At 43.4% G+C, this 20633-nt stretch overlaps 1 protein-coding gene across 10 annotated transcripts in view; it reads left to right on the forward strand.

The window, feature by feature from the left end:
- Nucleotides 1-20633, forward strand: part of arvcfb (ARVCF delta catenin family member b) — a 162658-nt gene that overhangs the window by 21481 nt on the left and 120544 nt on the right. For all 10 annotated transcript variants that reach the window (XM_080852721.1, XM_080852728.1, XM_080852725.1 and 7 more), the window contains exon 2: nt 14225-14301. The gene's annotated coding sequence lies outside the window, so the exon portion shown is untranslated. The remainder of the gene's footprint in view (nt 1-14224; nt 14302-20633) is intronic.

The raw sequence follows: 20633 nt of genomic DNA on the forward strand, positions 1-20633 counted from the left end.
ATCTACTCCATCTCTCACAGCATTTCTGCCTGCCTGCCTGCCTGCCTGTCTGCCTGCCTGCCTGCCTGCCTGCCTGCCTGCCTGCCTGCCTCCTTCCCCCTTCTCTCTTTCACTGCCTTGGCGTTCCTTTTTCTCAGTCTAGCAGTATATTTTACACTCTGTGTGTTTTCACCTCAGTCACACAATGTGCTTGCAGATAGTAGGTGCCTGGTTGGTCATTATAATGCTCTTCGTAAGGCTATGATACTGTGAAATGCAGAGCTCATTGCCAATATCATTTGTCTCTGGTTATAATTTCCTTTTGTGTGGTCAGTCAGCAAAATAATTACCATGATAACAACAAATCATGTCCTTTGAAATATTTATCAGATGATTAATATTTCACTTGATCCATGCTCGATCTAACCAACTATTTTGTGTTCTCTTCTGTTGGAAGAGCCTCACTCGCAGGAAAAGGTTATCTAACAACCTTAAACCTGAGAGCTCAGCAGCTTTTAACAGCATGCTTGGAAAGCATTGTCTCTCCTCATGAGACATATTTGATATCCATTCAATCTTCCTGAATGTCAATATTTTCACAGATTGGTGCTGGACGACCCGTCTGGATCTGTCCGTTGAATGTGCTGACGGGGTACAGTTTGTTGACTCGAGGTCTTTCTTTTTTGGGATTCGCTCTCCTTTCAAACGTCTCCACCAGCAAAGGAAAACATTCTCATTCCTTTTGAACTGCTGGGTAATGAAGCGGCAAAGCTCCGTCCGCAGCCATGGCCAAAGCGACAGGTGTAGGAGGGCCTAGCTGGAGTTAATTTGGATTAACTTCTTGGCGCTGAAGTAGAGGTATTTTCATGCTACTTTAGACTCCAGGACAATTATTCATGGGAGCTTTGGCGTTTCCATGCGAATTGCCTCAAGGCATGCGGCTGAGTGAGAGTCTTTTGCCTGTCTGGTTGAGAAGGGCGGCTGGGTCGTCAGGGGAACGGTGTGTATGTATGTGTGTGTGTGGTTCCTCTGCTGCTTGCTAGGTTCTGGAGCTAGCGGGGAGGGAACATATAGAAAACCGTACTCAGTCATTTGTGTCTCAGAGAAATGCTATGTAAAGAGTTCTCGTCCTTTTTTCCCATGGTATTTACTCATATGCGTCAGCATATCCTGTTTCTTCATTTTTGTCCTGTCCTCAGGAGAGGCAGATCATAAGTCTGCTTGACATGGTGTTGAGTCTGTTGGCTTGCTTGGGTTTACAGGAAGCAAGCTGTTTGTTACTTGATACGGAGGTGTCACACTCCCGTGTTCTTGTGACATCTGTCTTGCAGTTGGATTGGGTTGCAGAGGTGCGAGAAGCTAAACAGGAGCACTAGCCTATGGAAAATGATTGACACAGTTAGATCACTGCATACGTACATTAAGCAGAGAACAGATATCATATTGATCTTCCTCTTGTGGTTTTTGAGTACATTCTTGGTCCCTAATTGTGTATTTTTCTTCCATTCTGTTTTAGAAGGCAGTGCATTTGTCACCACTAAACTCTCCTCTGCATCAACTTAATCACGGCACTCTGTCAGGTATAGAAAATCAAACCCACATATTCAATAATTGATTTATGTAGTTGGATGCTAGAATGTTCTTGACATAAGGGGTTCAAGTCACAGACAGCCTGCCTAACATTGACTGTAGAAGATGTTGTAATTCATTAGCAGGGAAATTAAGTCTCAGTGCAGAAATCTGTGTCTGCATGTGAAGTCCAGACACCAGACTGGAGGGGTTGTGTAATTGGTTCAGGGAGAAGCGGATGGAGGCCAGTTGTCTTGGAGACTGAGCCTGGATGGGGAATGCCAGTAAGGCAGATCTCCATGTTTCCGAGTGAGCTATACAGTCTCCTTTCCATTTTATTAGCGTTGAGCGAGCCAGTATGTCAAGAACTCAAGTCTGTGTGCATGGAGCACTTGCTTATATTACAAACTTAAGCCTGATGTAGGGGTTCAGGAAATGGACTAATATTTTCTTGTGAAGGCCATTCCATGCACACTAAACTACCAATTTGCTCTTTTTCATGAGTTTTCCATACCCATGCAAGCTATTTATGTGTATCAACATTCTGAATGGGGTCACTGGATACGTCTTAAAAGCATGACTATATTGAATTGTGAGCTATTTGAGCGTGAAATGGTTTGGATCGTTGTATACATAGCACCACAGCTTTATGAATCTGAGGCCATTTGTGCTGTGTTTAGACTGCGCTGAATGGAATGCTTCAAGGCAGTTTCATAAAGTTGTCTCTCCAGTGTTCGGAGATGATTAATTCTGTGACAGCTGCTAATGCTGGACTGTTCTTGGACTGCTGTGCTCCTCCAGGCTGGGAAAAGAGAAAATTCTAGCTTTTCTGAGATAAACGTAAACATGTTTATGAGGGAATGTTTGGGCAATAGACTAAAATGATAATGGAAATAGGCAGATTAATAATGTAAAACGTAGAACATTTTGGTAGAAAAAAAGCATTTCTTTCTCTCATCTAATAATGAGTCTCGGATTCTTTATCCTTTGACAGTGACTTTCACATCCTTGTCCTTGAATCAAAAAGCCTTATATAAAGGATAAAAAGAAGCCATCACTTAAAAGCAAGATAGGGAAGTGAAATAATCTATGTAACTCGAATTCAGATTTACTTTGTGGCCAAGCCTTTGCATAATGCACAAAGAGCAGCACTCCGCACTTGGCAAACCCCAGTCTGTAACTGGCAAGCTCTTCAAACCTACATGTTATTGTCCAGTGGAGTACATTCCTGTGTCCTCATGCCTTATGCATGTTAATCAAAGTGGTTGATGGAAACAGGCCCTGGCTGCAGGGGACCCTCAGTGGACGCTGAGTCCAGCAAAACACCCGGCCCTGTCTCCTCTGTTGATTTCATAACACAGGTCTATTTTTAAATGCACTGACAAGAAGACAGAGACCGTGGTCCGGTCTGGGATTGCGACAACTGAGGAGTGGCCCGTTGGGGTAAGGTGATCTGCCAAGCATGCCAGTGGCTCACCCGGGGACCAGCGCTCAGGCCCTCGCCCCTGCTGCACCCGTGCCCATCCTTTGCCGTCCCCGTTGCCTGATGGTTTGTGTCAGGGCGACAGGCGTCAAAAGGTCTGGCATGCGGGTGAGAAAATGTCCGCCAGCTAGTTCACACATTTCTAGCTCTCTGAGACGTAGCCTCAGGCTTCCTGTGATAAGGATTGGAGGGAGAAAATATCATTAGGGGGTTTATGTTCTGAACGATGCGACATGTTTTTGATGCTGCAGTCTACTCATAACATCCTTTTTATCTTGCCCTGTGTTTCATGCCATGCGAGCGCTACTCTCATGCTTGATGTGCAGTACGTGTACGCTTGCACGTGTCCCTGTGTGTTGATGTAAGTCCATGCATGTGTGCTTTTGTGTATGTCCACAATTGAGTGTGAGTGTGAGTGTGTGTGCCAGAGGAAGAACATGTGTGTCCGATTGCATACATGCATGACTGGAGATGTGTCGGGTGATCTTCTCCACGCTACGCCACGCAGCCCTTTGCCTCGTAGCTGACGTGTGCTACAGCACGCTGGACCCCTCACTCCAATTGAAGTGGCCCCAGCCAGAGACAGACCCCTGACACCTCTAGCCTATAATGGGCCAGTTAATGCTTCTTTCATTGCATAAGCGGCCAATTTGCCAAAGCACGGCCCCACTTGGTATGCAGCCTTGGAGAAATGCCTATTTAGATTTGCTTCCCGCTCTCATCTTGGCTTATTTGTGGAGAAGAGGAAACTGGTGCTGACATTTATTAAAAATGAATAGCGGGCCGTGGTGAACTCTAAGGACATTTGCACTGTGCTGAGGTGTCCAGGCGATATTGTGGTTTGGGTTGTGCTGTCGTGACTGTCTTTGTCTCTGTGTCATCATATTGACATGAGAGCAGAACATTTGTAGATCTCAAAACTAACTCATGTTAAAAACATTGATTGATTTATGCAGTTAGCACTCAATTAACATCTTCATCAACAGCCATTTAACCCTCTCACATCATAGCCATTTCCTCCTAGATATATAACAACAGTACCTCCATGGAGGCTGGACACACATTAAGACACAAGCATCATCTGGGTAGAGTCGGGGGAATGTGCCAGGCTGACTGCTCCTCACAGGACAATCATTTCCTGCTAGATCTTCTATTTAATGGCCTCCCAGAGCGTTAGGCCCCAGCAGGGGAGAAACATGGACTGCTCTCTCTCTCTCTCTCTCTCTCTCTCTCTCTCTCTCTGTCCCTCTGTCTCTCTCTTCCTAAAGCCGAGTGTACACACAGGAGCAGTTTGTTAAGCCCGCTCCGCAAATCTATTACTGGGGGATTTTAGATTTTTTTTCCCTCTCCCTTGCTTTCTTTTTTTCTTTCTTTCTGTTTTTTTTCACCCTCCTCTGTTCTGTCTGTGTCCCTGCGTTGCCCGCACACGTCCGCAGAATGGGGATGTGGCTCAGGGAGCTGAGAATGCAAAAGCAAACACAGACACTACTGCTGCATGGCTATTGAATTTGGCACGAGGAGGAGGCTTCAATAGGATTTCACCCCAATGGTCACCAAGAGGATCTATTATTACCCTTGTTGTGTGCGTGTACGTGTGCGTTTGTGTATGTGTGTGTGGTTGTTTTGTTTCCATGTTACCATACATCAAAAAATCAAGTTGGAAAGAGAAATTAGCAAATGCCAATGAAGCCAACCACAGAGAAAGACACGCACACGCACACGCACACGCACACGCACACGCACAAGCACATGCACACACACGCACAGCATCGGCAGTTGTAGTGAGTCAGCAGTGGCACTTTTGCAACATTGGCAGGATTAGCGGCTTCATTAGCGCTCCACACCTGATCCTCAACGCCTCCTCAACGTGAGTGAGAGAGACGTGAGAGATGCAAAAAGCAGTGGCATTCTTATCTCATGCAGTACATCTTTCTGCCCATAGAGGGCAGCTGTGCTCTCTCTATCTGGGAGATGAGTGTCTCTATGTCTCTCACACTTTCCTTTTCTCTCTTTCTCTCTCTCTCTCTCTTTCTCTCTCTCTCTCTCTATCTCTCTCTCTGTAGCATAGCCAAGCCAGTGGAGTCTAACAAGGCAGAATGGAGATTTGTAGGTTTGACAGTGCACGGGTCACCGGTGGGGGACAACATATGACATTATTGTGATTGTGACCACCAGGCAAATTGGCCCCTTTCTGTGGGAACTGTGCTGCGTTGTGTGAAGTCGCCCGGGTATCCCTGATGAAAGTTAACATCTGCTTAGAGTTAATGGCTGACTTTTAGATGCTAGAGACCAACGATTGCCCACAGGCATTTTTAATGAGCTGATTTGGATCGCTCTCTCGCTCTCTCTCGCTCTGTCTTTTTCTCTCCCTTCTCTTTCTCCTCCCTTGCACATGCAGATCTTTGAGCAGAACTGCAGCATTGCTATTGCTTGAGGATTTCCTGTAAATAAATATTGGTTGGGAAGGCTGTGATTTTTAACTCAGGGACAGAGAGAGACGTGTATTCCAAGACATTTTAAACATTACACTTTGATCTCTCTCTTTCTCTCTCTCTCTCTCTATCTATCCCTCTCTATCTCTCTCTCTCTCCTGTTTTGGGCTTGTGCTTCTCTCTGAGAACTGAAGGAGAGAGACGTATCTGGCATGGATGCCAGAGATCAGTGCAGCATGCTGGAGCTTGGCAGCTCAACCCTGTCACATGAACACCCCAGCACCTGCAGAAAGATTGAAATCGGACCATTTGCTGAACCCTACTTGAGTGATAAGGAACAATGTGAAAGTGTACGGAACAAAACACACATGGATATTCTCTTTATTAAACTGTGTTTAGCTTAGAAGCGATGCAGAAAACAATGCAGTCCTGAGTATTAATATTGGATTTATTTATGGGAAGACATTCCTTATGCATTTGGATTGGCACCAAGAACCTAGCCAAATTCAAACTAAGTATGTTATGAGTGACTTAAGAATGTAAATTATGAGCTACTTCTGTTCCCTACTGAAACTTCCTATCTTTAATATTCCAGTTGTAAATAAAAAACTAAAGTCTCTGCAGTGGGCTGTCACTAAGAGCCTCCTCTAAATCAGATTCTACATCTTGTCCTCTGACAATTACTTTTGAATCTCACTGAAGCCAGTATTATTGATTTTTGTCTGCTCCAATTAATTTTCACTCTGCCAGAAATTAAGTGGGCATGGTGTTTTCTCCTGCTGTATGGGGCAACATCAAGAAAGGGAAATGTCTGGCTGCCAGTCCAGTCGATGCAGTGTAAATACTTCTAATGCTTCCCACCATTTTAAGATTGAGAAACTAGACTTGGAGATAAATTAAGCACAGTTGAAGGTTTTTTTTTAGGGCTGCCCGAACACCAGATTTGTTTGTGTCCCCTCCCGCTGAAATGCTGCACTGAAGTCAATATTATTTCTGTTGTTATGTGTGAGAGATATGGAAACAAATATAAGTTTTGACTTGTGCAAGACTAGAATCAACCTGCTACTGCAATACCTCTGAGTAGGATAGAACAGTAGGAATCTGCAGGTTCTTGTGCAAATGTCCTCTAGGTAGGTCAAAAAATGGAGGCTCTTCATCCATATTGGTCTTATTTAGGGCTGTGGGCATTGCAGAGACTTCTGAGATGTGTCATGGTTCTGTAGTTCTGGTGTTTGCAGGATAGTCCACGCCTCTCTAGATCGAGGGGATGTTCCTCTTCAGATGTTCCTCTTCATTTTGTCTGCTAACAAGTGCTGTGCTGTTTCCTCAGTGGAGTGGTAGCCCTCATGAGTAGGATGAGCCAGGGAGAGGTTGACGCGGAAAAACTGTAGTGAGCAACCGGAGGAAATAATAAATAATAAATAAAACAACATTAACAAGACATGGCCTGACAGTAGCCAAGGCTGAGCCACTGCTCTTACCTAAATGATGGGTGACAGGAAGATGGGGGTGCTCCATTACCAGCCAGCCTCGGCTCGCAAGGATCTCTTTTCAGGTTGACTGGTTCCGCAGATGCACCCGTGTTTAGAGACGCACTCGTTGGATCCATGATTGATAGAACACGAGGCGATTCCCCATCAGCACGCGGAGATGGAGAGTCACTTATCAGTTTTCGGTAGGGGGATGTTTGTTCACACGTCAAATAGTCACTGTCTGTGGGTTTGTTTCTACCCTTTCGAAAGCAGTGTGTCATTTTTATTCCCTTTTGAAGGTGACTCACGGCGTGCCAAATGACTATAATTTCAGCACCAATAGAAATGCGTGGAGCCTTTGACAAGGATCGTGTTATCTCTGTGAATATGTGGGGATTCATACTAAGGTCGCTTACAACAATAGCTCTACAATTTTATCTACCCTCCTCTATAGCAACCATCCAGGGGTCACTCTTGGCCACTTTTGGTGCTGAATAATACAGCACTGAATTTGTGTTTGCTTATTGTGGGTGTTCCCTGTCAGAGGGCTCCCTCAGTTCAAGCTATGCAGTGATGCATCTCTGCTGCTGTGCGTTGTTTGTGCTGATGGGTAGCGGTCTCCGCTACATGTCTCTAGCTATGTGGGTCTCTGTGTCCAATAGAAGCCTTTTGGTCTTAGGCTCCCATGTGTCAATTCAGTGTATAGGATTTCCGAGAGCCGGGCTCGCTGTATGGTGGTGGTGGTTGCAATCTCTGGATTAGAAGGCCTTTGTATTCCGCAATGCTGAATGTTTGAAGAGGCTGATGGGGAATAGGGGTCGGCCGATTATGTGGTCGTTAGATATTCAGGGCGGTTATTTGCTATTTTATCTGTCATAGTTATATTTTTGACCTAAATTCCCAATTCATTTTTTATTTTTTTAAAAGCAATGCATCTCCTATGTCAGGCTGACATACCATTTCAAACACTCATTTTCCGAGACACTCGTAATCTGACCTTGAAAGTCAAATGTTTTCCTAGACCTCCTACTAGAAACAAGGATGAAAGGTAAGTATCCAGTAAAAGGGTTGTTGTGCTCAAAACATGCACTAGGCTTATTGGACTTTTATTTGGTAATTTAAGCTCAACTATAGAAGTACACAACACAGATAGACAGACAAAGAGAAGCCAAATAGAAAAAGAACTCTATAGAGAGGTTTATATGCCAAGGGCCTGCAGTCCATGTATGGTGGCTCAATGTTAAATGAAAGGTAAGTATCCAGTAAAAGGGTTGTAGTGCTCAAAGCATGCACTAGGCTTATTGGACCTTTTGAATCCAGGCAAGCAGTCTTGTATTGTTACCACTTTCCCTCTTCCCCTTCCGATGTATCTTGTGTAAAGGTATATGTTTTGTTTATATAATCACATATTATACAGCCAACCCAAATGCTTTGGAAATACTGTAGAACGTTATGGTCATGCCGAGACAGCTTCTGAAATGTAAAAATAAATAATGTAACAAGCCTGAAATGTAAAAAGAAATAATGACTTTTTGGTGCGCTCTTGATATAAGTTGTTACAGTTTGACACGGCACATTTAACAAATAGGAATGTATATTTTAATGTAAATCAAACATTCAAAGAAATGTACCATAAAGCACAGACTTTGATATCTTCTTATTTTTTCTTCTTCATTTGGCCTCATCATCATGGAAATGAAGAGTTTAAAATAAAAATTTGCATCAAACACTTTTTGAATTTACAGTTTTTCTGCTAACTTTATCTTTATTGTTGAAGTTATGGGTTGGATTTGGTTAAGGTGATGTTCACTGAAATATTAGAAAGACATATTACCTCTAAATTATGTATCAATTCCCTTAGCTTCTTATGCATCGCTCATCCGATAATTGAATCCGTTTGAAATAGACAGTGATCAAGATCTGTTGTGTAGCCAAAATAAGATAACTATATCTTTTTGGTATATGTGGACACAGTGGGAACACATTGTACTGGGTTTACGTCAGTTGTATGTTGTTTGTGTTTGTGTTTGTTTGTTTGTGTGGGTGAGGGGTGGTACTGCTCTTCCTTCCCGGGTTATTGTCCCATCTTGCTCCATTTTAATGAGGAATTATTCTGTCTCCAGGACCATTACCATTGAATGCCAATTGTCTTGTTGAGTTGTGGCAGGCTAATCCATAAGCAATTAGTGGTGATGAACACGCTGCTGTATTGTGTGGTGTTGTCCATACACATGTGTTAATTGCTGGCAGTATGCATTTCACACTTATTACAGGTGCTAGAGAGAGAAAATCTAGAGTTTAAACTGGCATGTCTCATAGGCAAACCAGTGAACCTTCCACCTACGACACTTTCATTTATCATTCATGCCAAATATTTTCTGCTCAAATGTGCGCCATTCTGATTGTCATTGTCATGTACACTTGGCAACAACTTAATAACTTCATATTGAAGATTATTACTAATGGTTTATCATCATCAGCTTTTCCCACTGGCATTCTGTGTTTTTCTGTTGGTTCACCGTTGTTTTTGCCCAGACTTCTAAGAGCATCCAGAACTTGTGGCTAGCAGATTAATAATTGATGAAGCCAAATAGTTATATATTTAATGAAGGACTATTCACATTGCCATATCCATTACATGATAAAGTATCTGCTGCTCTTCAGTTCTTGATAGGATACGAGGAAAGATGCATAAGAGATAGATAGATGGAATGAATGCTCATAAACCACAGGGAATTGGAATTCAAATGATGTGTGTTGCCGTACCGCTGTAAATTATTTCAGCATTTGCACAGCATGGGAAGATGAGACCATAATTCAGAAAAAAGGGAGCTTTGTAGCGTGAAGCTAGCAGGGTGGCTCTGTTGCCTCCATCTCCCTCATTAGATCTGTGGCAAACCAGAGCTCGCTAATTAAATTTATTTTAATTAATCTTTACAAAGAGAGCATTGTCTTAATCAAAACAATGCGTTTTTCAGGCCGAATGATGCTGGATTCATTTGCTTGCATGTTTCATCCACTGCTGTTACCTCTTGGAATTTCGACTTGTATTTTTTTGGTTTTCTTTTCTTTTTTTTTGCCTCCACTGATATTTTGTCCTCATTAACGGTGCATTTTACATTCAAATGGAAGGCATTACATCTAACTTCAGAGAGAAACCGCTCCGGAGGGCAGAGAAGAGCTGTCATGCATTGAACCTTCCACAAATTGCCCTCGACTAGCACGGCCATGTCACTCCCTACCTTCAATCACATCTTACATACTGGGCTGCCGTCACGGCCTCCCTCCCCTTTGTAGACCGCTGCTTGCCATGGCCCTCTGTCACTGGATGGATGTCCTCCTTGTCTTTGAGCAAGCATCCCCTCTATAGGGCAAAGCTGTTGCGGCTTCCCTTTGCATCACCACACCCATCAGTCTCAATTAACCTTCCCTTCTGACTACCCCCTCAGAGTCCCCAGCCTAGTGGCTGTCCACTCAGACACCTGGACTGGACAGTCCCCAAAAGGGTCCATCCAGACAAAAGCAGGTGTCCAGGCAGTTCTACCCCCTTTTTCTCCTCATCTGGACTGATGTCTGAGTGGGATGAAGCAGTGGGCACTCATGTGTGACCTGTATGGCTATTCTCAGTCATATTGGCTCACAGCCTTGCCACCACCTCTCTGACTTAGGCTTAGGATCAATGTTTGCCCCAACACAAAAGAGGGAACCTAGTTTCAGGCTGACACATGGACTTTGATAGATAGAGAATGTCATTTTGTGTTTAAACAAAGCTTTAAGTATTTCCTCTAGCTGAGCAGCATGATGTAATGTTCCTTGTTTGGAGTAGGACGTATCGATATGTCAAAACAAGTGTCAAAGCTGCAACAAAAATGATTGTGCTTTGCTGGTGAAACATAGCCTGGCTCGACCGCCTATTGCTCTCTGCTCAATTTTTGCCGAGATTGCAGTCTGGAAACCCTGTTCAGATGGAGATTCTCTCAGCCACTCTGAAGGGCAGACCAATAAGCGACCAGTAAGAAATGTAGTAACAGCAATGGCGGCAGTGCTAGTGCTAGACAAAGCAATGCAAACAGTAGTAGCAAGTGAAGAATTGAAGAATGGAAGCTGGAACAAGAAGAATGTGTAGATTTATTCACAAAGGGTAAAGACATTGGGCCTCATGCAGGAATATAAAAGAGAAATTTAAGAGAATTTTGCTACATGAGGCCCATTGTTTCCTTACTGGCAGCGGGTTTTGGGAAAAGGCTGTTACATCAGCTTGCACTGTTAGTGGCAAAGTAGGAAATATAGCAATCCCATACTGATCAATGCCAACAAGACTAGTTTCCATTAGAATACAACAGCGGGAAACAATCCCTAATGAAGCGTGGCTATTCACATTGAGAATTAAGGTCTGGTTATACCAGACTAGGTGAAACAGTCGCCATGAAACTTAGACATTGTGACCTGTTCTGTAAAGATAGAACTTTTTACCTGAGTTTTTTCTCTGGTAGGCAGGTATCTTCTCATGCAGTGGATCATTCCATGTCTGAGGTTTAATCAGAGTAGTGTGTTATGTCCACTCCTATAATCAGTGTAATTGTAGCAGGACAAGGGTTAAAGTATACAATACGGAGTATAAAACCTGTTTTAGGGTGCATGTTCAGGGGGCCTTCAGTCTCTGCTCCACAACAGAGAATGGCTGTTGGTCTCGTGAGCTGGATACATTTTTTTTGTTGAAAACCAATTGCTTTCATGTCTCTGGACTCTTTTGTGAGATGACTTAAGGAGTCAAAATCTGCCCTCTTCCATCTCCACTTGGTTCATTCTTACAACAGCAGCTCCCAAAAGGTTGCTTACATAGTGTCAGCAAGAGGTGGAAACTTTCAGGTTCCAGGAGAGTAAAGATCCTGTCCTGTGTTTGTTCCAGCCAAATGCTTAACCAGCTTATTTTTGCCCCTCCCTCATATCTATGTCTTGTGCTTCTTATGAATCCAAATAATAAGGAAGTGCCAGTGCTTTCTGAAGCTGGTCTTTCCACTGTTGCTCTTGCCTGTGGACCTGTGGGACTGATGTTTCTGCGTCCAGAAACGGCCTGCTTTGGATGACTGGCTCGCAGTTGCCCAGCAGACTGAAACAAGGGGGTGTAGCCAGACAGCTCAACCCCCATCACAGCTTCATCTTCATCAGGGACCTGTCACAGAGCTGCCTCGAGATGGACCATGGACAGCAGATTGCTTTTTAATCGATTGGGGGCCAGACACAACTCTGCCTCCATAACCCCAGGTGGTGCCTTGCCACCCCCCAGATCTCGGCACTTACTTAGCCCCATCCAACCCTGCCCAGATATTTCTTTATTTACAGAAAACTCCCTTTCTTTGTGTAAGACTTCTCAAATGTTCTGCACCCAACAGAACAATCTCTTTCCCTCAAAGACACAGTCTTCAACAAAAGTCAAAAGTTCTTTCCTGCAAAAACTTTCCTGTACTTTCCTGCAAAAATTCTTAGAAACAGGATAACTTTTGGAACCCCCTAAACCTCCTTTGCCCAAAAATAATACAGTGCCTTCAGCCACGGGCTGAGTATTTAAAGAATACAGCTTTGTGTCTGGTGAGGGCAGCCGTTGTGGAATGTAACCAGACCCTCCTGAACACATAAGCCCTTATGCAGCAAGATGCTGCCGCACAGAGACTCCCAATTCCGTCTTAAAAGAGACTAAATTGCTACATTCAAAAACCCAAAAAATACCCCAGTAGCCTGGGTTTAAAGGTGTAATTATGGGATGTTTTCTCCTGCCTCCTATATTTAAATGCGCAAATAGTCAAGCAAGACAAATGGTCTGGTCTAAGCAGACACCGTGGTACCGCGATGTATAAAAATCACACGGTGACGGAAGGGCATGTTGAGCTGTTTTTACTCCCATTTGTTGTCCTGTAAGCGTAACAAAGGGCCTCACAGAGCACAGTTTAATTGGTATAGAAAGTGCTAGAAGATGCAGAGCAGAGCAGACAGAGGCTTGCAGTCTGCTAGGCTGTGAATGAGGCCACCGCTGTTGCCGGTCGGCCCTCACAGGTCTCTCAGGAATTGTAAATGTCGTCACATTTTAAACAAGGCAGGCTTTTCACAGTAAATGAGTTTTTTTTTCTTGCTCGCTTTCTCACCTCCGGATATGCACAGTGCAGTGTAGCTGCAGACTTTATTATTTCATTTGACAGGCAGGGTATCCGTTAAGCCAGGAATTAAACGACTTAGACCATCACTATGAAAAAGCTATATTTTTTTTCCAGACTAGTATTATCTCTCCCTCTGTTTTTCCCCCTACTGTTGCAATTCCAAGTATGTGATGACCAGACAGTGGAATTAAAGCTGGACAGATGTGGCAACCCCCCCCCCCCCCCTACACACACACACACACACACACACACCACCCTTGTCCCTCTGTGCTCTGCCCCACATCTGACTCAGTGTGAGGAGGAGCGCTGCGGGCCTCTACTGCCAGTTGCACTCTCCCCTCACCGCTAACGCACTCGTGTGGGTGCAACCGATGATCCGGCTCTGTCATGACGGCTCAACGTAACCACACAGATGTGCTTTCTTTTTTGCCCCCTTTCCTATTGCCCAGTATCCCATCTGTGGGGCGGAATGTGTCCGTGTGGTTTTTTACTAAGAGCTGTTCTCTTCCCTCCCCCCAAGCCAGACCCATCTGGTGTGCTGGAAAACAGAGGTCCAGGCCCTTCTCTGGTTTGCCAGCCTGACCTTGAGACCTCACCATCTGCATGTCAAAGTAGTGGACTGCTGTGAGAGTGCATTTTAGGGTCAGGCTAGATGTTCCCTACCCAGCTGTTTTCTGTTGATTTCATGGGTTCCTGATGTCAGAAGTTCAGAGTTAAGTGTGATGCATAACTCTGTGGATAGACCCCTGTATATATATATCTCTCTCTCTTCTTTTTTTTAAAAGAATTTGTGTAATGTCAGTGTATTAAGTCATTCCTTCTATGGTGAGCCCAGTAGCTTGTAAATAAAGGGGTAAAAGATTCTGTCGCTGCCTTCCTTTTTATTTATAGTGGCATTTATCACTGGCATTTATCCCACAGGGAGGATGTGTCACGGATCCTCGGCAGTCAGGAGTGTCTCCCAGAGTAATGCAGGCTAAATTAAATCTTGAAATGCCAGAACATAAATCGGGCTTCAGCTCCAAGATGCATCTTGTGTAAAAGCTCTCTATCTCTCTGTGACTCTCTCTCTCTGCCGATCTGTGACTATCTCCTGTCTCACTTTCTCATACTCTTTTCCTCCTCTTCACTTTCCAGGCGTATTTCCTGTGGGCCACATCCGATGGTAGTCAGGACGGCCTGATATTTGTATGGGTCTTTCTCATCATCCAAAGGTGAGTATTGAATGGTTTAGGTAAACTCCTGCAGTGCTCGTACCTTCCATATTGTGATGACACCATACATACACCAGATGTTAGCCATGGATAGTTTATTTAGTTTACAGTGAAAGAAAATGATGACACTTCATCAAACCTGCAAATCTAAATGCCACAAAGAAGTCCCAAGATGAATAACCCTTATAATGATTAATAGATTCTCATGCTTTGAGCAGCAATTTATTTCAATTATCTGAGCTAGCATTACATTCTGACTAAGGGGTATTGATTGATCAAATTGTTCCATCATGGCTCCGGTGCAATGAGTTTTATTTTGAATAGATTCATTCTCATGTTTAACGCTGTTGAGAAGTTTCGCTTAATAGATGCCTCCCTGACAGCTTTGACCAATTACCAAAGCTTTGTTGCATTCATCAGAAAAGTGCAGAGGAGGACGCAAAGATCAATCTGCTGATTTTTGATTCACTGTGTGGATGGACCTTTTCTGCTTTAGAGGGTGTCACTTGTTACTGTTCATTTGCAGTATCGATGTTATGATTATTGTCTGTACTTAAATGCTGGTGCCATATTGAGTAACACAGCTATACTAGGGCAAAATAACCTCTTTTGGAACTCTTTACCACTTGGGAGGCCAGAACACCCATGTGTTGTCTTGAATATTGCACATAGGAAATAAATATTTGATCAAATTTGAAAGGGTCCCGTCTTTGTACTGCAAAACGACCTCATGTATTGAGGTTAAACGGTAGGGATCTTTCAGGCATGATGTGCGGATACCGTCTTGTCTGTCTTTTAAATACCAGATGATATATGTTTGTCTGGGAAGTCCCGCTCCTCTTTTACCAGCCAATCTGATTTTGCCTTCAAACTCAGTCTGGCAAGGCGGCTGTACCAGTTTAGTTCAGCATTGTAAGGATCCTTGGAGCCAATCACAAACTGGCTATTGGCTACCTGGCGCGCCATTGGCGGATTTAAACTAACCATGACTATGTAGCAAAATCGACGGCAAAGACCGTTTGAAAACATTGGACATGGAGGCCATCGATACTGCTCTCGCGGCTGTCTTGGATGATTTCAAAGGCAAGTTTTCTTTGAAAACAGAACAGAAACTTGCCCTGGAACAATTCATACAGAAAAAATATGTGTTTGCTTTATTACCGATCGTTGTATCGTTGTATAGTATCCTTGGTCTGATTGGTTAAAGGAGTGTCCAATTATGTGACTGAAGTGGACCGCCATTGAGTAGTTCGCCAGACTAACTGAGCAAATGAAATGCAGTGAAGGGGGCGGGGAATTCCCAGACAAGATATATGTCACTAAATTTCAGTCATCTTGATAGGGGAAAAAAACTAAACAATGAAAAATATAATGCAATCAATGGTTTCCATTCCCACAAAATAAATGGATTGAGGTTGATCTATTTCAGCAGGCTGCAGCTCTTATCAATTTTAATGTCAAAAGGATTGGCTACAGAAATGCTTTTGAACTTTCGTGATGTTATGATACCAACTATTTGCTGACAGTCTTGGCACCTGAATGCAGAATGTAATTAGGAAATCTCCTGGCTGAGAAACCATCAGTAAAGTCAAGGAGAGGAAGAGAGCAGACTGCAATATGGAGCACTTACCCTCCAATATTCATCTGCTGAAAGAAAGCCAAGGTCACCATGGAACTGTTGAGATGAAGGAGACCCTAATTATCTATCTGAAGTTGGAAAAATATGAAAGGCTGCTTTAATAGTCGTCATGGAAGTGAATAATATTCTGTGGGCCTAGGCCAGACATCCCAGCAGCCCCTCATTTGTGTTTAGGCCAAGACCTGCACTCTCTTCTTTAAGCACCAGTTATTACCTTCCTTCACACCATGCCTGCCTGCACCAGAGGAGGCAATGGGCTTGCCTGGTGACCTTGCCTCAGGCTTGACACCAACATCCTTTGTGAGTATTAAATAGGGAATGTGCTGGTAGTGGGGACTACATTTAACCATGAAGAATATTGATTGCCTGTTAAATCCTAAACGCCATTAAGGTATTACTTGTGTATGTGTGTGAAGGTGAGGGGCTGTTTTAAGAGCAATATATTCAGGTTCTTACCAGTAACAGGGACAGGTGTAGACATCGTCATCCAGCGCAAACCCGTCTTGAACGTGCTGATGGGCTGAAGTTGTAGGATGGATGACTGAGCAACAGCCTAATAAAAGGTTAAGGTTCAGAGGGCATAAGGACGCATGGCAGCGATGTCTCATGATAAGAAGAATCCAAATTTGAATCACTATAAGTGGAAGTAGTGAAAATGAATATGCATCTATCATACTTGATTAGCTGTCAGTTTGATGCAGTAAGTGGTTAAAGAATCAGTCTTCTGCTTACCTGAATTATGATGAATAATTGAGTGCTTTTTGGAGAAAGTGTGGAAGTTCACATCATGTCACACTTGGAAGATTAGAAAATGATTATGTTATTTGTCACTTAACAAAACCCTTCCTGTCATTCGCTCCTTGATTAAAAAAGACTTTGCCTACCTCCAGCTTTTCTTGTTATTTCTTCCCGGAGTTAATTACTCTGGACTTTTTAATTCCCTGTACGCACCTCCTAGACTCTTTAAAGTTCAAAATTCATCATAACTCTCCCATATATTATTTAAGTAGCTGCCCAATCTTGTTAAAACGTGGGAAGTGCAAACGTTAGTGGTCGAGATGTTCCGTGTAGAATAGCCATGGGTGTTGAGTCGCTCCGTGCAGCAAGTTTTCCACATGTAGACTCGTAGGCTATACAGTGGATGCCAGGGTACAAGGGTCTCCACAAAGCCAGGGTAATGATTTATGAATGTTAGCTGTGCACTCAGCTGGTCTCTTCAGATGAATCGAAGTGGTGCTGTAATGAGTTCTTCTCATTTGGTTGTGGATGCTCGTCGACGAGGGGAAACTCCAGTGGGTACTCGGTTGCATTATGTGCCGTAAATTCTCATCAGACTTGTTTTGTTGCGTCTAAGTGCCTCATTCATGGTCTGACACACTCTTGATGGGGCTTTCAGGTTTATAGGACTTTGCATCACTGCTCTATCTTGTAGTGCTGATTGCTTCGTAATTTTTTAGTTAGTGAGGCCGTAGATGCTGTTTGGCCGTCTTTGTTCTCAACAGTGCTAAGTCCAGATATTTGTATGCAGCACTACACAGCAAAGTGTGCACTTAAAAAAAAAACATGTGCACATGCAAGGACACTGCTAAGTATGTGTACATCTGGAGCTGAGGGCTAGTGTGTGTGAGTGTGTGTGTGTGTGTGTGTGTGTGTATATATATATATATATATATATATATATATATATATATATATATATATATATATGTATATATATATGTGTGTGTGTGTATATATATATATATATATATATATGTGTGTGTGTGTGTGTGTGTGTGTGTGTGTGTGTGGGTGGATACATGTGTATACTGAGATGCACGGCCACACCGAGAGGGGCGTTGAGTGCGAGGTGGAGTGTCAGAAGAGCGTGACTAATCGTGGGATCTCCTGCTTACTCCGTGTGGCAGGGTGTCCTTCACGGCTGGCTGGTGAGGCCGCTACATGCCTAGCACACCAAACTGGCTCCAGCTCCACATGTTCAGGGCTCAAGCATATCACAGGCCTGGTCCTAAATCATCACGGTTGATGGGGAAAATATAATCACTCGTAACATAAGATAGCTTGTTTATGTGTAATCCCAAAGGCATTTTAATATATCTGGAAAGGCAGAGAAAATACTTGCACCTCCATCTCTTTTTCGTGTTTGAAAGTTCTCCTATCTTCAAAGTGTGTAGCCACCAGATGAGAATTGCTTAATACTGACAATGAATCAGCTTTGCCCAAAGTGACATTCCAGACCCATGAGCTATGTCCAGGAAGTCTCTGCCTCCCGTATCAGCTTATCTCGGTATTGCCCTCCTTTCATCATTCTTACAGTGCCCCCTCCCTTTTCCTCACATCTTCAAACAGTCCAATCTACCACATCTGCCCCCTCAGTGGCACCGAGGTCTGAAGGGAGGTGTGAGGCTAGTCGTTAATAATGCAGTGGCTGACCATTTGGATGAAATTACACCAAATCACCTTTTGCGTTTGGTATCGGTGCATTATTTAAGCAATAGGACATGAGTGAGAGTGGGGTTGGTAAAGGATATCACAGCTGTGATTAGGCCTTAGGATTTCCTTTTCATTTGTCAGGCTGTAGCCTTTTCACATGATTCTGTTCCATTACGAATTGGTCACCTTTCTTTAACTATGTCTGCAGTCCTCTCTTTGCAATATGTATGAAAGACCAAGTTTAAATGAAAGAGCACATTGTATTATTTCATTGCAAGATTGCTGATGAATATTTAAACATGCTCCGCCACTAATTATACATATCGTAAAAGTATTGAATAAAATATCTGGTGGATTATTTGGCCGAGTGGAATAGCAGACTGATTAAGATGCATTAGTGTGACTGTTGAATAGAATGCTTTGTTTTCGTGAGCGGCATTTGCAAGATTCCCGTTGCCTCCTAAAATGGTGTCCCAATAGGATTTAGAGGCAACATGTTTCACGTTGGCATTGGCATGCAAATAGGCCAGTTGGCAGAGTGAGTGTGAGAATTTGGATGTAGTTTTTTTTTGTAATTATAATATTTTCACACGGGCAGATTGAAATTGCTAATTGTTTCTTGATGTGAGCTGAGAATCTCAGCTCCGCTATCAGCAATTGGAGACAGTGGCCAAGAAACTATTTTTTTCATGCCTGTTCAGCTGCCTTATTTATCAAAGACTCAATGTATTACAGAGTTATAGTTTAGGATATTGTATGCATTGTATTGACATCTTGTCATTCTTAAAGATTAGAGATTCACTGTTTTAACCCCATTGACACAGGTGCCAAAATGGTGCCACTGTTCAGCATTTTAGTATCTGATTCAGAGTTATTTTTCCCCAGAGTAGAATGTAGTATTTAAAAGTTTTGTTTTGTTTCACAGAGGGAGTATTATTTTTTAATTCCCTCAAGTGTCCTCCAGATTCTGTATTGTGTGACTGATCATTTTCTTTTAAGTGTATGCTATTTGAGCTCTCGCTCTCTCTCTTTCTCTCTCTCTCTGCATTTGTGTGTGTGTGTGTGACTAAGATAGAGAGAGAGTGAAAGAGAGAGTGAAAGCGTGAAAGAGATGGGGGGGGGGGGGGGGGGGTAATGCATAGAGTAGAGAGACCCCTATTTTCAGACAGTGTGTTGGAATTTTAATTGCTATGACTGGGCTGCTTTGGAGATAAGACGAGGCAGGGGGCTCAAAGTATGCGTGGGGCTTCTTTTAATAGATTCAAGATAATGATGACCCAGTGCTTTTAGACTGCCATGAAGGGGGGTGCGGGAGGGGGTGCGGGTGGCTTCAGGAAATAATAAACCCCCCCCCACAAACACACACGCACAAACACACGCATGCATACACACTTTGCTTCTGCTGTAAACACCCATAATTGGGATAACAGGATAACATCAATCATGGTGAGGTATGGGCGGCATAAAAAAAAAATGCATTTGTGCCGAAGTTAGTCAGTACAAGACCATGAACTGTGAGGGTTTTGTGGGGTTCTTTACTTTGGGAGTACTTTTGGAGTTGAGCCGCATCACTCAGAATCTACCTGTGTCATGGCATGCTTGGCCTCACCTGCAGTCATCACTCTCTGAAAGGCACACCATCTGAGATGTGCCCTTTTTTGTTCTGTGTGTCCTCTTTGGCCTTCTTGCCCTTTCTCCTTTTGCAAAGGCCAGTGTCCCCCTCTCTCTCTCTCTCTCTCTCTCTCTCTCTCTCTCTCTCTCTCCCTTCCTCTCTCTCATTCTATATACACAGCCATTTCCTGACCTGGCTGTGATGGTCACAATTGTCTTGGCATCTACATAACAGAGCAGAGCCAAACAGAGAGTGACATACAGCCAAAACAACAACAACAACAACAACAACAACAACAACAAAAGCAGGACATCTGCCCACCTTAGGCTGGAGCCGTTACAGTGCTCCTGCTCTCAATAAGCTCTCTCTGACTTGATTTGGACCTGGCCGTGAGTGATTTCAGAGAGCTCGGTCTCAGGCGTTTGATATTGATTTCTGTGAGCCGGGCCTAGAATTATAAACACTGTAAACACTGCCAGGGAAGCGCACATCCTCTGCAAATAGCAGCATTAAGTTGGCGCGAGGTTACAAGCCTGGAGAGAGTTGGGCCCCTGTGATTTCTGCGATGTGGGAAACGTGGACTGAATTGCGAATTTCAGTAAGAAAAATGAAAAATCACAGTTTAATGCCGAATTGCCTGGTATTTGA

The sequence above is a fragment of the Sprattus sprattus genome, assembly GCF_963457725.1.
Source record: "Sprattus sprattus genome assembly, chromosome: 15".
Taxonomy (NCBI): Eukaryota; Metazoa; Chordata; class Actinopteri; order Clupeiformes; family Clupeidae; genus Sprattus; species Sprattus sprattus.